At 41.7% G+C, this 18,291-nt stretch overlaps 1 long non-coding RNA gene across 1 annotated transcript; it reads right to left on the reverse strand.

Moving 5' to 3' along the window:
• Positions 1-9,985: 9,985 nt before the first annotated feature.
• On the reverse strand, positions 9,986-15,964 carry LOC142172984 (uncharacterized). Its single transcript, XR_012702329.1, has 3 exons — positions 15,172-15,964; positions 14,533-14,634; positions 9,986-10,382 (listed from the first exon to the last, which is right to left on the reverse strand). It is a non-coding gene; the product is annotated as an uncharacterized LOC142172984 (long non-coding RNA).
• Positions 15,965-18,291: the final 2,327 nt, after the last annotated feature.

The following is an 18,291-nucleotide window of genomic DNA, read 5'->3' on the forward strand; positions in this document are numbered from 1 at the left end:
CTCCCTGGTTCGGGAGGGACCAAGACTGGGGGATTCGAAAGGTACTCTTTGATTTTATCAAAGGCTTCTTGACACTCCGTTGTCCACTTAACCGCCGCATCCTTTCTTAACAACTTGAATATGGGCTCACACGTGCTTGTCAGCTGGGCAATAAACCGACTGATGTAGTTCAGCCTGCCCAAAAGACTCATCACGTCTTTCTTCGTTCTTGGGGGAGGTAGATCCTTGATAGATTTTATCTTAGTCGGATCTAGCTCGATACCTCTCCTGCTTACGATGAAACCCAAAAGTTTACCCGACGGAACTCCGAAAGCGCATTTGGCTGGATTTAGCTTCAAGTCATACTTCCTTAGTCTCTCGAAGAATTTCCTCAAGTCTTGGATGTGATTATCCTGTGTCCTGGACTTGACTATTACATCGTCCACGTACACCTCTATTTCCTGATGCATCATGTCATGGAAAATGGCGGTCATGGCCCTCATGTAAGTAGCCCCAGCATTCTTTAAACCAAACGGCATGACCCGATAACAGTAGGTGCCCCAAGGCGTGGTGAAGGCAGTTTTCTCGGCATCCTCTTCATCCATCAATACCTGATGATACCCAGCGTAACAATCTACGAAAGACTGTATCTCGTGCTTGGCGCAATTATCAACGAGGATGTGGATGTTGGGCAGCGGGAAATTATCTTTAGGACTTGCTCTGTTCAGATCTCGGTAATCTACACATACTCGAGTTTTCCCGTCCTTTTTCGGTACTGGAACCACATTCGCCAACCATGTTGTATATTGGACTACCCGGATCACTCCTGTTTTCAGTTGCTTGGTGATCTCCTCTTTAATTTTGTCACTGACCTCGGTTTTGAACTTTCGTTGCTTTTGTTGAACCGGAGGACAATCAGGATGAATCGGCAATTTGTGAACCACTAGATCGACACCTAGTCCCGGCATGTCATCATATGACCAAGCAAACACGTCTTTAAATTCAAGAAGAAGTTGAATTATCGCCTCTCGCGTTTTCTTGTCCGTGTGAATGCTTATCTTGGTCTCTCGGATTTCTTCCGGGGTTCCTAAATTTACTGGTTCAGTGTCATTCAGATTCGGCTTAGGTTTATTCTCGAAATATTCCAACTCTCGGTTTATCTCCCTAAAAGCCTCTTCCGCATCATATTCTGGTTCCGGATTCATTAATTCGCAGTTAAATAGCTCATTGTGACCTGGGCGTGAAGTCCGCAAGCATGTCATATTTAAAGCCGCATTATTAGGACTGAAAAGGAAGATAAGAGGAAAAGTAATAAAATCAGAACGAAAGAAAGAATAGGAAAGCAATGATGATTTTTTTTTATTTTCTTTTGAAAATTGGAAGACAACAACGTTTACAACTAGGAATTCGGAATAACAAATGAGAAGAAGAAAACGTTCAAGTTATGTCCCGGAGATAACTTGTGATACAGGAAAGGTGGCAGGACAGGTCTACCCGGACTTCCGTCTAGTTGGGAATGGCGTGATCTCCTAGTTTTGGAGCTTGGCGTTTGGCCCCATGTATATCATCTCAGCAGTGCTCGTGCCTTCGCCTGGTTGAACCATGTGGACCTCGTAGAGCATTTCCCTCATTGCCCTACATATTTCCTCGATTTCCTCAACTGTGAAGACCTCATCTTCTTCTTCTTCAGTATACCCTGGCCTGACAAAAGTCGCATGTAAATCCGGCAGTGGTTGAGGCAACTTCCAGCCCTCATTTCTCCTTTTCTTTGCCCATTTTTCGTCTGCTGGAGTAGGTTTGAAACCTAGTCCAAAAGGTTTCTTGATGACTGGTAAAGTAATGGGTTCCGTTGTTCCCTGAAGATTTCGTCCAAGCCCCTTCCCTGGCCTAAATCCGTGTCGGATCATCTCTTTGGCCACCATAACCGAAGCGTTAGACAAGAAAGGCTGGGGGCAAGGTACTCCCTCTTCGTGCTGCTCTGCCAATACCACCTCGAAAGCTTGATAGACCGTATGCTCACTCCCTTCTCTTGGTTCAAGATACGGGATAGATGGGTCCCGATAAATGGCATGTTCATCTTCTCCATGGACCACGATCTCTTGGTCTTCATACTCGAACTTCACCATCTGGTGAAGAGTAGAAGGCACGGCTCCCGCCGCATGGATCCAAGGCCTGCCAAGGAGGAAATTGTAAGATGTGTCCATGTCGATCACTTGGAAAGTGACTCGAGATTCGACTGGTCCTATGACCAGCAATAGGTCTATTTCTCCCATGGTGTCTCTCTTGATACCATCGAAAGCTCTCACGCAGACGTTGTTGGGTCGGATTCTTCCGGTCTCAATTTCCATTCTTTGCAGCGTGGAGAGCGGGCAGATGTCGACACCTGATCCCCCATCCAGCATCACCCGCTTGACATAGTAGTCCTCACATTTGACTGTCAAATGCAATGCCTTGTTGTGTGCTGCTCCTTCCGGGGGTAGATCGTTCTTGCTGAAGGAGATTTGGTTGACGGCGAAGAATCTTTCTGTCATCCGCTCCAGTTGTTCTACCGAGGTTTCGACCGGTACGTATGCTTCATTCAGGGTTTTCAGCAGGATCTTTTGATGCTCGGTTGATCTCATTAATAGTGACAGCATGGACACTTGCTCAGGGTGCTTGCGCAGCTGGTCTATCACTTCGTAGTCCGGCATCTTCATCTGCTTGAAGAACACTTCCGCTTCTTCAACACTCACAGGCTCCTTTGGAGGGAAGCGCCTTTGTGTGGCGTTGTTCAGTTCTTGGGTATTTGAGTACCCTCCAACGAAAGTATTTTCTGGAAGTTCTTCCCTGACCTCCTTACCTTTATACGTTACCAAAGTCTTTTGATAATTCCACGGCACTGTGGACGGGTTGGTCATTGGCTTTTGTGGCACGCGTCCGATAACCACTGGCTCATTCAGCCGAGGTGGTTGAATCGTCCCCCGGACCACATAGGCCCCTTTTGGCACGTACATAGGTTTTGCCTTTTTGATCCCGAAGTTCTGTGTCTTCTTGGCTTGACCTCGTGGTATGTAAAGAACTCCACCCTTTGCTGGTACTACTTTCTTCTCCACCTTCTTTTCGGGCTTGCTTTCTGCAGCCTTGGCCTCCTCCCCCTTTTCTGATTTCTGGTCTGTTTCAGGACTCTTCGCTGTGTCGACAATGGCAATTATGGCTTTCAAGGCAGGGTCGAACTCTTTGTCTTCACAAATCGTGCCGATCAGCGGCCCATTATTGTGAGCGGGCAATGGATTGTTAGTTACATTTGGGATCTCTTCGTCCCTTAGCACTATCTTCCCCTGCTCTATCAAGTTTTCGACCACTCTTTTCAATGACCAGCAGTCGTTTGTATCATGTCCTTCGGCCCCTGAATGATAGGCGCATCTGACTCCGGCTTTGTAAGAAGGAGATGTCGGGTTTTGCCTTGTTTGAGGAATTGGTTGCAAGAAACCCAACTGGACTAGCTTAGGGAACAATGTGGAGTATTGTTCACCGATGGGCGTAAAAGTCCGCCGTCGAGGTGGCTCCTGGGGGCGGTAGTTATTCTGCGGGGGTTGTGGGTTATAGTGGTTGCGGTAAGGAGGCTGATTTCTGGGAGGTGGAGCTGGGCCTCGGTTGGCTTGTTGTGGTGAATGGTTATAAGGCTGGGCATTCATGACCATATAAGGTTGATGAGCATATGCCACGTTTGAGTGGGGGTAGTAGTGTTGTGGGGCCCTTTCCGAAAAATGGGGCCTGGGATGACGATACTCCCTTGCTTCAGAGGCTGCCATAGCCGTTTCTTCCTTCTTCTTCCCCCTTGTCGTCCCTCTAGACCCGCTTTGGACGGCCTGGGAGGTTGCCCTTATGGCTGCTTGACTCAGAATCCGACCCGTTTTCAGCCCATTCTCTACCATCTCTCCTATCTTGATTGCTTCCGCGAATGGCTTACCCATGGCCGACATCATGTTTTGGAAATAGTCAGACTCTTGAGCCTGGAGAAAGGTAGTGACCATTTCCACTTCATCCATGGGAGGCTTCACTCTCGACGCCTGTTCACGCCACTTAATAGCATACTCTCTAAAGCTTTCCGAAGGCTTCTTCTTCAGATTCGACAGAGAGTTTCGGTCTGGCGCAATGTCGATGTTATACTGGAATTGCTTTACAAAATCTCTGGCGAGATCATCCCATATATGCCATCGGGACATTTCCTGATCCATATACCATTCCGAAGCTATCCCTACTAAGCTTTCCCCAAAATACGCCATTAGCAGTTCTTCCTTTCCGCCGGCTCCCCGCAATTGGTTGCAGTATTTCTTAAGATGTGCAATGGGGTCACCGTGCCCATCGTATTTCTCGAACTTGGGGGTCTTGAAACCCGTCGGCAGGTGCACGTGAGGGAACATGCACAGGTCGGCGTAAGAGACGCTCTTTTGCCCGCTCAAACCTTGCATATTCTTCAAACTTTGTTCAAGGCTTCTCATTCTCTTAGCAATCTCATTTTGTTCTGCAATCCTGGGGTTCTGATCCTGTCCCGGTGCGAGTTCGCACTGAGGCGGTAGAGGATTATTGTTGGTAGCGAACCTGGTTGGTTCCATTGAGAACGATGGTGCTTGGAATGTAAAAGAGGATGAGTCAAAGCTTGGCTTGTATGTGGCAGGCTGTGCCGTAGCTGGGCAAGGCGATGCAGTAAAGATATTCATGCTTGCATCGGTGGCCGACATTCGGGGATGAGGCTCAGAAGGTGATCCGGCGGAGAAAACGGAGTTGGCTGGGTACCCGAATGGGGTAGCAGGGTAATTTATGGGGACATTAGAAGTCCCACCTGACCTGGAGAATAATTCAGGGAATCCGGGGACGACACTTGGCGGCTCTTTCCCATTGTTCCAATCATCCAGCATTTCCAACATGCGGAGCCGTAGGATTCTATTTTCTTCTGCAGTTGCGGATTCAGGCGTGAGGACGGCTGAGATTGAGCTCTCCTCAGAGACGGGGACTGTTTGCAATGGAATTTCCGAAGACATTTCCACACTTCCTTTTGACCTGGTGAAGTAGGTGTGAGTACTGTTTCTGGTCCTAACAATAGGTAGTTGAACACCTCTCCTTGACCTCGTGAAGTATGAGTGCGAGGCCAGACTTTCACCAAACCAACCGTCTTTTCAAAAACCCTGGAAACATGCTCAATGACAAGCGCACGGTTAATTTGCAGCAAATAACAGATAGTTAATCTCACGTTGGGCATGATGCACCTATACAGTTAAGTGGATTACTATATGTCTGCTACGAGAGCACGCGTCATTCCGGTATTTTCCTCTTATTTCCCCCTTTTTTTTTTTCTTTTATATTTTTTAGCAAAATAAAATGCGATCGGATCCGATGAGGATTGCCTACGTATCACGATACTCACGTGAATCAGATCATTACGTAGTTCAAAAACACAAATGAGCGTGACAGAAGCAAACTCTTTATTATTGAAGCAGTCCATTACAAACTACATTTTGCAAAAGAAAAAGCAAACTTTGAAAATAAACCTAGACTCAAAAATAGACTAAAATCACCCTGATGAAAAAACAGGCAGAAGATGCTAAGATACAGATTTGACCTATGAATGCATTATGGTTTTAAAAATTGGTTTCCGCGGGGCGTCGTTCGGCCTCGCCGCGGTCCTAGGCGTGAGATCCCTCTCAAGTTGCTCTAGCTCGTGCATAGTCTGCTTGACATAAACCATTATTGCCGAGAGGACGGTAGCGCTGGACATGTTCTCACATCGTAGGCATCGTCTGGTGATGGCATGGGCAATGGCCTTGATCCTATCTCTGGTTTGCTTCTTCTCTATGAGCAGGCGTTTTGTCTGATCGCTGCATATCTTGAAAACTTGAGCATCTTGTACATGCTGATGCTTCAGCCGTCGTACTTCCAACTTCATCTGGGCTATTGAGTCATACCAGTATCTGCTCTCAATTTGGAAATCCTTGGCCTGATTAGCTGCCTTGATCTCAAGTGCAGCCATCTCTCTCTTTATTTTAACAACAGTCTTCTCATGGTCGCTTTCCAATCGATTCAGGTACCTGCGATGCTTGTCCGTTCTTGTATCCCACTGTGACTTGAGCTCTGCTATGATGTTTTCAGATTTCTCCAAACCATCTCGCCATTCCCTGATTTCACCTTTTAGCCCTTTTATCAGCTGCTCGTCCGATCGACGCCTTGGTTGTCTATCTGCATCCAACCTTATCTGTTTGATCTGGGCTCTGAGCGTTTCATTTTCTTGAATCAACCTGTTCCGCTCTCCCAGATCGGTAGCAGCTTGCACGTTGTGTTCATATTTCAATTTTTCCATTTGTTGCTTTAACCTGCTGATTTCGGTGCAATAGCCTCTTTCTTTTGCTAACCAATCCCACTGCTTTTGTGATGATTCGGTAAAATTCCGGATGTGGGGTCTCTTAGCTGGCCTTTCATGCTCGAGTTCCCTTCTGTACCATGCAAGGTAACCTGGCGCCGTTTCTCCTTTGGCTTGATCCCGCACGCAAGTATCTGATTTCAAATATTGACCCTCATTCCAGATTTGGCGAATCTTTGCTTCTGGGAACTGTCCGTTAGGGCTTATCTCAATTGCTTGAGTGCTTAGATCTTCCTCATGAGGTACTGTCTGGCATTTTCCGAACTGTCTTAAAACTCGGCCGGGTGCGTAAGGTTGAATGCTCTTAAGCCCCATCAGCAAGAAATGAGTTTTAGCCGCTGACATATATAAGACCTCATCAACGGGCAACCATCCCAACTTCCATTGTATTTGGCTGGCAGTAAGAGCTTGAAAGAACGAGTTCCAAGCCAGGACTCCTTCGGGCAAACTAATCTCTTTGGCTCTCGCGTAAGATTCTTCTATGCGGGTCTTTTCTGGGGAACCATGGCTCAAAATCTCGGAATGATGGCAAAAGTGCTCGGTCATCCATATCTGCAGGAGCAAGTTACAACCTTCGAAGAAATTTCCCCCAGCTTTACAAGCTGTGAGAGCTCGAAAGATGTCGGACACCACCATAGGCGCGAGAGTACTGTCACTTTGCGTGAGTAAAGTGCTGACGACCCCCGATATCTTCAAATCAATGTTTCCATCTTTCCTGGGAAATACCAGAAGACCCAGAAACGTTATCATGAACGCCACCCGTCTGTGCTCGTCCCACTTCTGACGAACTCCTTTGCTGCACAGTTTGTTGATTGGATTATTGAATCCCCCCTCGTGACCGTATCTATCATATATGAAGCATGGAGTACAGAATCCGGCTGCTAGATCCGGGTTGTGGACTGTTCTAGGTATTTTCAATGAATCCAGGAACCGATGTACCGTGACGACTCTTGGGGCGACCAAGTATTTTTCCTTCAACGGAAGTTCAGTATTCCCGATGTACCCGGCCATTTCTTCCAAAGTTGGGGTGAGCTCGAAATCAGAGAAATGGAAAACATTGTGCGCCGGGTCCCAATAGGTAACCAAAGCTCTTATGATATCTCCCCGAGGCTGGATTTCCAACAGACCCACAAAACCTTTCAGATTTTTCTTAACCTCATTTTGCCCTTCAACACCTAGATCATTCCACCATAGCCGTAACTTGATAGGGATTTTGGTCATTATTGAAAAATGTTCATTTTGCATCGTGCTCATCCTGCACATTTATTAAGGTGATTTTAACAAAAATGACTGACTCAAAATATTTTACAGAGGGGACCAAGCTTTGAACACGGCCTTTAAGCACTTCGGGGACGAAGATTTTAAGGCTGTGTGGGTCTAAAAAATGCTAAGCAAAACCCAAAAGTGGCTATTTATGCAAAGTCAGCCTTCCGGCGTCCCTTTCGGGAACATTCGGCTATTCACGTCAAAACAGCATCACCTGACTTATTTATGACTCTTTAAAAATTTGAAACATATTTTTTTTGATTTTGGCTATTTTAGCAAAATGGGGGTTGAACCCGACGAGGGTTGCCTACGTATCTCACATCTGGTGAGAATCAAACCGGCGTAGTTCGGGGTATCGTAACATAGGAAAAGAAAATCGAATAAACCTAGAAATCAGGAATGCGTATTTTTTTTTTTTTTTTTCATTTTTTTTGAAAAGAGATAAAGATTAAAGAAACTATATATATATATATATATTTTATATATATTATTATTATTTTTTTTAAGAAAAATTTGGACTATTAGTCTGAACTCATAAAAGGGGTAATACGAAAGAAACAACTAAATTTTTTTTTTTGAATTATGGATTTTCGATTTTTTTTTTTTACTCTTAAAATAAATACCCTTTTTTTTTTATCTTTGAAAGTGATAAAAGAAAAATTTTTGTATATTTTTTTTTAACAACTCGCAATAAACAAAACAGTTTTTTTTTAGAAAAATTCCGGCGAGGTTTTGACACTACTTGGACATTGGTTCTATTTTCCAAAAATAAGTAATTATCTCCCCTGCGCTGCTATTTTCCCTTTTTTTTTTAAGAACCGGTCGACATGCGGAACCGAAGCAGATAAATGCATAACACAGATAGGAATGCAGCATGATGGTCTTTCCATTTCAGGTTGCCTGTCCTAGACGGACCCAACCCCTGTGTTGAGTCCCCTAAGTCAAATGCCATATGATGCAAATAAGCGTTCCTACTAGGGATCCGGCATGAAGTTTCGTTATACTAGGTTTAAACCTTGGTATTTGCCCTAGACTGTGTACCCGAGCGGACACTCGAGTCGAGGAGGGGGCTACGTACCGGGGACCCGCGAGATCGTCCGGCTTTGTAACTTATCCGACCTCTTTCTTATTTCAAGTATTGACACTAACAGAATAGGGAGTCTCGACCAGCGAGCTTCTCCCCGGAGGTAAGAAAAGAAGGGTTTCGGCACAGTTTATATACAGCTCAGATAATATCAAAAGCGGTAAAAGACAACATTTAGCACTTTTATGCAAAACATGTAATAAAGATCAGATAATAAACCAAACATAACAATTATTCTAAGCTCGAATTCTTGAACCCTGAACCAGTGGTTCTGGGTTTAATCCCCAGCAGAGTCGCCAGAGCTGTCACACCTCCTTTTTGCGCGCCCGCCCCGAGGGGTTAAGATGCGCGGGTGGAGTTTTTCCAATTTAAGTGACAATATTCGAAATGGGATTATTTATTTGATTCAGAGTCGCCACTTGGGAAAGGTTTGGCTTTTGGTGTCCCAAGTCACCGATTTATCTTGAATCCCAAATCGAGGAAATTTTCGACTTTTCCAAATGAAGTCTGCGAACCAGAAATTCTAAGTAAGGGATTCTGTTGACCCGAGGGAAGGTGTTAGGCACCCTCGAATCCCGTGGTTCTAGCACGGTCGCTTAAATTGTTATAATGGCTAAATATCTGATTTAAATACATGTTGTGACTTATGTGCTTTTATTAAGTTTAAACCGCTTTTATCATTATCACTTATTTTTGTAGAATTGCAACGTCGTGAAAATGCATCTCGAACCGCGTCACAATCAATGTGCCCGTGATCGTCAACACGTTTTGACTTCGTTGAGATTTGGATTTGGGTCACATCAATGTGCACCCGAATTTAAGAACGTGATTTAATTAAGCCGCGCCTACAGAGTCTAATGCGTTATTATCTTTATAGAAGGCCATGAAATTTATTAAATGGCCTATCTTGAATTCTAGATAATTATCATGGTTATTTATTGAGGGCCCCGCAATTTTGCATCTTTATTTGGCGAGGCTCATCTCTATTTTAGAAAAGGATATCCTGAAATGGCTACATTTCTAATGCATCTATCTCTAAAACCAGAAGAAAAGGTACATGTTAATTCAATAATAGGCTTTTGCCTAATCTGGATTTTGTCAGTTTCTGATTAACTACTTATGAAGTAAAACGTCATGCCTTGAGAGGATGCTTCAGTTGAACAAAAGATTACATATGAGATTGATGAAATGCAATACTTAATCCGAACATTCCTCAAGTTGAACTTACTAAAACTTATTTGGACTAAGTTAAAGGATATACTGGCAAAGTAAAATGCTTATTTTTGACAAGAAATCATGCGTGAGCTAACGAAATACAACACTTAATTCCGAACATTTCTTGAGTTGAATTTAGCTAAACTTATGTGGACTAGTCTTAACTAAAAAAAACTAAGTGAAACAGAAATAGTATTGTATGAGATCGAAGTGTACATGCCCATACTAACCAACAACCAACGAGCTAAAACACAAAAGGGTAAACTCAGTCGAATATTAGTACATACTTTCGAACCATTGAATAAAACTGATCAGTTTTCACAGGCCTGTTAATGTACTATGAGTATTACAAAAATACTTGAACTTCTTCAACCTTTTTCATTTCATGCTTTCAAACTGATTCAATTACATCCGTATGGAATTTGAAATGTGTACCTGGAAATGCTGAAAATGCAAAGGAGGAGAAGAAGAAGATGTGGAAATCAGCAGCAAAAGAAAACAGGACTAGCAATAGCAGCAGGACAAGGCAGTATAGCAACAGCACCAAGAAACAGAAGAGTAGCAACCAACTCACAAAACAATTGGAGTGAGATCAACCCCAACTAAACCAAACTTTCGAGTAGAACAAGCAACAAACAAGCAGACTCAGTTGTGAGAAATCAGTGTTTGCACAGAACAGGTCCAGATTTAGTGAAGTCAGAAACAAAAGGAAAGGAAGCAACTTCTGGTTTTGTCCGTCTGAGTTATCAGACAAAAACTCTTTTCTAGTTTTCTGTTTCCAAAAAATTGAACTCTCAGATGTTCCCTTTTAGTATCTCTCTCTATTTTCTGTATGCTTTTCTGTGTATCACTATCAACTCTCTCTTTCAAAACTCCTCACGGTGTCTGTATTTTCTTTCCCTCTTTTTTTCAATTCTGATTCTCCCTCCCTTTTTCTTCTATTTCTATCTCCTAATTCTGTCCCTCTCTATATCCCTGTCTCTTTTTTTTTTGTTTTTTTTTAGAACTTCTATTCCCCCCCCCTTTTATAAGCCTCAAAACTCAAACCTTTATCAGCCTGTTTGGATTAATCAAATACCCCCTCCCATGTGCTATCCTCTTTTCAGATTCCACTTAGCTATTTAAGTATAAACAAACCCCCCCCCCCCATGATATTCCCTGGCAGTCTTACCTTTTCATTTTATTATCTAAAAGCAAGTATGGGCAGTAGAATATATCTGACAGCATATACTGTCAGATTGTTTTAAAACTCAAAAGCTTCTTAATGCAGAAAAACAGGCTGTGCACAAGGCACATGAGGTGCACTAGTGCACATGCTGTGCACGAGTGCCCATGCCTTCCAATTCAGAATTTAAACATAAACAATCCTTTTTACATTGACTGATCCAAATCAACAGCTATAAGTAAACAAAACTGGTTCTGAATTGATTTCAAACAAATGTTCAAACAGAAGCAAATCGATTTGCTATGCTCAGACAGTTGAAATTAATTGACGACACATGTCGACTCGACTATATTAGTATTAACATACACAATCGTAGCCAAAAATCAGACATTTAAACAGTATTGATACATGGTTCGTATTATACTGACTAAGCAGGAATACACTCGAGGAGTCAAACTAGTCAGTCCAAACTCGAAAATCAGCTACTTGCACAAACAAATACATAATGCCTTATCAGAATAGGAGGGGGGAATTTAGACAAACAAACAGAGGTTCAGGCGAAGTAGTTGAAGCACAGTTGATAGAGGTCAAAGACATAAACAGAAAACGAACAGACCCTTACAACAACCAAACAAACCAAAAACAACTAAGAAAAGAAAGAAGACTCACCTTTAAACCGCAAAAGATCGAAACCTTAACTCGGACTTGGTCAGGCCTTTCTTAAGGCTGAATGGACTTTAAACGAAGTGTTTCTCAGACGAGAAACACTTTGATTAAAGTCCATTAGACCTTAAACTCTTCGGTTGAACCAGTGACGGGGGAACACCAAATTTCCAAAACTCAGATCTGGGATTCATGCCTCCCTGATCAGATTCGGACCAAACCAAGTATGGTTTGGTCACGAGGGGGGTCTGGGGAGTGTCTGGTATGAAACTGGGTTTAAACTGAGTAGATCGAGTTTTGACTCGAATCTTCAAATGAAGATTCGAGGACCTGGGGGGTGATTCGAACTAAACGGTTAACAGGTCTATGTTCAGGGTGGTGAGGGGGTTCTATGGTGTTCATGGCGAGGTCATCGGCGTTCATGCCGCCGGGATTAATGGCGAGGGATAAGGGGGCGGCTAGGGTTTTGTGGGGAAGGAGGTGAAGACGGAAGCTGGGGTATTGGATAGGGGGCAGGGTGCGGTATGAGGCTTATATATGGAATGGGGGATTGATTACAACCGTCGGATGCGACGAGATGGACGGCTTGGATCTGAAGGCTTAAACGAAACGTCGTCGTTTGGCTCGGTAGGGGTCAGAATTGGTTCGGGTAACGGGTCGGGTAGTGGAATTACGGGTGAAAGATCTGGACCGTTGGATCGGCTTGATTTAAACGGTTGTGATGGGTTGGCATCGAAACGACGTAGCTTTGGTGTTAAACTACGTCGTTTCATGGCCTGGGGGTGGGCTGTTTGGACTGGTGGCTTGGGCTGTCCGTTTGGGCTGAGTTCGTTGGGCCAATTTTAACAAATTGGCCCAAGTCCGGAAGGGGTCTTTCCTTTCCCTTTTTTTCTTTATTTTTATTTTTTATTTCTTTTTCTTATTTATTTTAAAACAAAACTAAGCCAAAAATCAAATTAAAATTAAATACACACTCAAATACAATTATTTGCACACATACTAAAATATTTCAAAACAGGTAAGGTCAAACCAAATAAAATCACGGACGAAAATGTCTAATCACGATTTTCTATTTAACGACCGGAATACGGTTTGAATTATGCAGGACACATATTTTTTGAATTTTATTTTAATAAAGTAAATAAATAAAAATGGGCCAAAGTCATAAATAAATCAAAGGTGCCGCACAGAAATCCGAAATTGTACAGCGGGGCCAATTATATATTTTTTATTTCTTTTTGGAGCGATTGTCGTGTGAAGCAAAAATCACGTGCTCACAGCGGTAAAAAACAACATTTAGCATATTAGGTCCAAACATGTAATCAAAACCAGATAATAAATAAAAGCCAAATATAACAATTATTCTAAGCTCGAATTCTTGAACCCTGAACCAGAGATTCTGGGTTCGATCCCCAGCAGAGTCGCCAGAGCTATCACACCTCCTTTTTCACTACCCCGCAAAGGGTATAAGGGGAGTTTTTTCCAATTTAAGTGACAATCGAAACATGATTATTTATTTATATATTCAGAGTTTCCACTTGGGATAATTTATGGAGTCCCAAGTCACCGATTTAAAATCCCGAATCGAGGAAAGATTGACTCTGTTTTCAGTCCGCGAACACAAAAATCCGGGTAAGGAATTCTGTTAACCCGTGAAAAGGTGTTAGGCATTCCCAGGTTCTGTAGTTTGAGCACGGTCGCTCAACTGTTATTATTAGCCTATTTATTTAATTAATCACATGTTTTAAACCTACGTGCATTTTATTCTTTTTAAACCGCTTTTAATAAATTAGTGTTACATATTGCAGATCATGTCACGAGAATCGTACTCACGATCTACAATATGTTTATATTCATCAACAAGATTAAATTGTGGCCGGGTTACATAAATGTACCCCCAAATTTTAAAAATTAAGTGTCACGACCACGTCAGTGGAACCGTAGCCGTAGCCACGACAACCAATTAATTAACACGCCTATGGCAACTACGAAAGTTCAAAGCATTTTTATAAACTAACTTTGTGAGGGCCATGTGTCATGAATTTTATTTGTGTATGGCGCATCTCAAATTATTTTAAAGAAACGGTTTGTACATATACCTTTGAAGGCAAACTAAGGATATTCCTATTTATTTAATTTAAAACAAGTACCACAACCATGTCACGGGAACCGTACCCATAGTTGTGATAGTTTAATTACGTGCCTAAAGCAAACTACGAGATTCATTTTAAATGGCTAGTTAAAATATGAGGGCCATGAGCGATTTAATTAGGGATGGCACACCTCAATCTATTTCAAGGGATTTGTACTCAATTTTAAGCGAACTACGGGTATTCGTATTTAAACTAAGTCAAAATTCACTATAAAGACACTACTCAGTTCCAAAACCTACCGCCACAAGAACAAGTCTTTCATGGACCTCTTTTTTAAAATTTGGGGCAAAGCATTGAGCAGGGACAAAAGGTGTATGATCAGGGACCAGTAGGTGCATGACAAGCGAAATATCCATAACTTATACTATATGCCAACCAAAATATTCCAAACACAAATTGCGATCAATACACTAGAATCTCAGCAGCCCGTTTACTTTTTTTGATTTCAATCGATATTCCCAAGACTTCGTAAGCAACTAACTAAGAATTTGGTGGAAAGACAAAACCAAGACTTACGTTGTATAATATAACTCAACTATATCATATTTTATGTTTTGTATACATTTTATTCAAGCAAATTACAGTTTTAGCAGAAATAGATAGAATGTCATACCAGGATTATCGAAAGCAGAGAGAATTTGGAAACAGGAGTCCAAAATAATTGGCAATACCCTTACTCGCCCTTTGTGCTCTTGAAAAATACGAATAACGCAATCTGACAAATTGTTTTATGAAGTATAGTAGTGTAGTTATTCTCAGAGGTGAAACAAAGTCATGAAGATATGGAGATGGAGTTGTGAATCTCCTTACTGCCCATTACACTAAAAACAAATCATCCAAACTTAATATCCAATGAAAAAATCAACTACTGCCAACAAAATTATTTGCGTCAATCCAAGCCTAATAGCCAACGAAAACAATCCAATGCAGAAAGGATCATTTGAATCTTCTAATGTGCATAAAAGTCTGAAAACGATTACCAGCAAACAACAAAGAACTCATAGACAAATCAGTAGAGGCTAAACAATCTGAAACGAACTTATAGCCTCAGATTTACGAACGCGTAACAAATTAAAATGAACCACACCATGACAAGATCAAGTTAAAACTGATTTTCCATTGTCTTAAAAATCTCATGGACTGGCCCATCAGGTTAAGCAACTAAGTGTAACAATAACCTCACTTTAAATGGCTTTTTCAAGGTTTCTATTCACCATAAACAACAAGTAAATAGAAGAGGGAAGGGATGAACCTGAAGAAACAAATCCTAATGACAAGGAGATTTCAGCAGTTACACCAACAGATAATAGAGAAACCACAACTTCAATCAAAATGAACTCGACGACGAAACTCGAACTTGAGCACCTCAATCAACTCCCATGATTTTGACCACCAGAACCAAAATAAAAAATGAAGAAACGGTTTTTTTTTTGTAATTGTCACTTAAACCAACCTAAAATCTCACGTTACCAATTAATCAAAAACAAAACAGAATCATTTTTTTGTTTTGCGTTTTCTGGAAGGAAAAAGAATGTGAAAGAAGATTAAGAAGAACCTTAATATTTATCAAACTTTCTCTCGAAAATTCTCTCTGACCAATTCTTTCCCCAAAAAAACAATCCCCCTACACAAGAAAAGGTCTTCACCTTATATAGACTTTCGTATCTTCTCGAATCTTCTTCCTTCCTCTTCAAGAAAATTCCCAAAACAAAAAATCCTCTCCCAAACTGATTTTTTACCCCGTTTCTAATGAAAGAGGGATAAATGGAGGGAGTAGATTAGCTCAAATCCAATCTAACGCTCCCTATTTTTCCTTATTTTCATCTGAAGGGTGAAAAAATCCTAGATAAATCGAAGAAGCATGTGAGGGAAAGGGAATCTGTCGGAAACAGTTGTAATATGGTAGGAGGAGAAAGGGGAAAACGCGAGGTGCGAGTTTGGGTTTCACTCGCCTGAAATTTGGCGAGTTTTGGGAATGGATTCAGCTTTGGAGAAGAAGAACAATGTTTTCCGCCGTTTGGGTCTTTGGATTTAGGGTTATCTTTGTTTTTGTGTTATAAGTGGGTTGGGTGGGTAACAGGTGGTGGGTTGTGGGCTGGAGAGGGGCGGGTTTAAGTGAAGAGGGGGTGGGGCATTGAGAGATTTGGGCTTCAGAAAAATGAAATTGGCCCAATTTTGTTTTTTTAATAATAGGCTCCCTTTTCCTTCTCAATTTCTTTTCCTTTTTTTTATTAATTAAAAATCCTAAATTAAATTTCCAAATTAATCTAACTAGTAACATTAAACTAATTGTCTAACAATAATATTTATAAAAATTAGTCACTCCTAGATTGAAAGAGAAAAATTACCAATCTACAATTAAAAAGGGTAAAAATGTAAAAGTGAATCAATTTTTGTGATTTTCAAATTTAATAAAGCGAATAATTAACTAATTAATCCTAAAAGTGTAAAACCCAAACATAAATGCAATGCATAATATTTTTGGTATTTTTTTATTTTTTAATGGAAATTAAATGCACAAAATACAAATAATTAATAAAATTCTACAAAACAATTTATATACTTGCAAATAGTGAGGAAAATTTATTTTCTTGAATTTATGGGAGCAATTCATATAGAGCAAAAATCACGTGCTCACGCCAAGTCGGCATGCTCTCATTTCACGCATAGAGCCTCTTTTTGAGCTTTTTCTAACTCATCTCAAAGACTAGGGAGGTCCTTGATGGCCTCACCCATTTGCTCACAGAGAACCATATACATGTACTTCTCTCGGACTTACTCTTTGATCTAGAACTCGAGTTGGCTGACTTCCATTCAAAACCAAAGGAAGCTTTCATGATGGAGCACCGAAGCCTAAAAAAATTATTAGATCATGAGGACATGTTGAAGTTATATGAGATGCACTAATGGCACAAGGAGGAGGACACTTACCCGGTTCAATGCCTATTATGCCTCATTGAGGAGGCTCTATGTGCCCACTTCGTTCATCTTTGATTGGTCCTCTTTGTTCACCAGGCAGCAGAGATAGCTGACCACGCCCACCGGAGCAAACAACACCTAGGTGTCCACCGGAATAGTAATCACAACCGTTCATTTGCAGTCAGAGTCCACGCTTGGAGCAGGGAATTGCTTCACCAGCTTCGGGCTCGAGCTCGGCTTGCCTGCCCCCGATGACATGTCCTTTTTTAGGATCTCCAGGTGACCAAATATGAAATAATCCTCAAATGCGCCCATGTCCATGCCATCAAAAAACATGTTGAGGGCCTCGTCTGCACCCCGTGCTATCTCCTTTGACTTCTCCATATTGGCCTGAACCTCGTCGAACATAGACTTTGTATGAGACGACAACTCCACAATGTTAATGACACCAGCTATTTGCCTCGGGGTAGGAATAGTTTCTCGGGAGGCCGCAGCCTATGTGTTTCCTTCTAGTTCCCGGGCTAAAGAAGGTGCGTCCTCTCAGTCGTTACCTCCGATTACCGCAAATTCCTCCTCGTCAATGGTCGGCCCATTGACGATAAATTCTAGGTTGTCATCTTTAGGGTAATTGATAAGTGGAAATTTTGACTACTTATTAGCGCCTTTTAACTTTTGTTTTAGTCCAAAAGCATTTAATTATGTTCCCGAAAACTGATAAAATATGCTTAATTGCAAGAATATTGGAAAATGAGCCTCCAAGATGAAATCCAACTCAAGAAGGAGTAATCTGAAATCAAAGACAAAAACAAATACAGAAGCATAAAGTGTGAACCGCAGAATATCATCTGCGGCCGCAGATTGTAAAGAAAAACATATCAGAGATATGTGAAAAGCGCGGTCCGCACATGAAATGTGCAACCGCAGAAGCTAGGCAAGAGAAAAAGTTTAGAGAACCTGCATCTCCAGTTCAACAGAAGTGCAGACTGCATAAATATTGTGCAGCCACAGAAGATCAACTATGCGGTCGTAGTAACAATTATGCGGTCTACAAAAGAGCCATGTGCAGCCGCACTCAGAAATATGCGGACCGCAAAAAGAGAGACGTGCGACTGTGATTTAGAATTATGCGGCCGCAAGATTCCAATCATGTCAGGCCGAAGCAAAGTGCAGACCGCACATGAAATTGTGCGGCCGCAGAACCTCCGAAAGGGCATTTTTGTCCAAAACTCCAGCTCTATATAAATAGAAGAGTTTCACTTTTTTTAGGTAAAGTTTTGACATCAGCAGCCATAGTAGACGTTTTTATTTACCCTCTTTAGTAGTTTGTGCTATTTTTAGATTTTTGAATATAGATTCATCATTTTAATTATCAATATGGGTTTAATTATCATTACTTCTTCTATTTCTTCTATCTTAAGCATGAATAGCGAGATTTTTACTAGGGTTGTGACCC

The sequence above is a fragment of the Nicotiana tabacum genome, chromosome 18 (assembly GCF_000715075.1).
Source record: "Nicotiana tabacum cultivar K326 chromosome 18, ASM71507v2, whole genome shotgun sequence".
NCBI lineage: Eukaryota > Viridiplantae > Streptophyta > Magnoliopsida > Solanales > Solanaceae > Nicotiana > Nicotiana tabacum.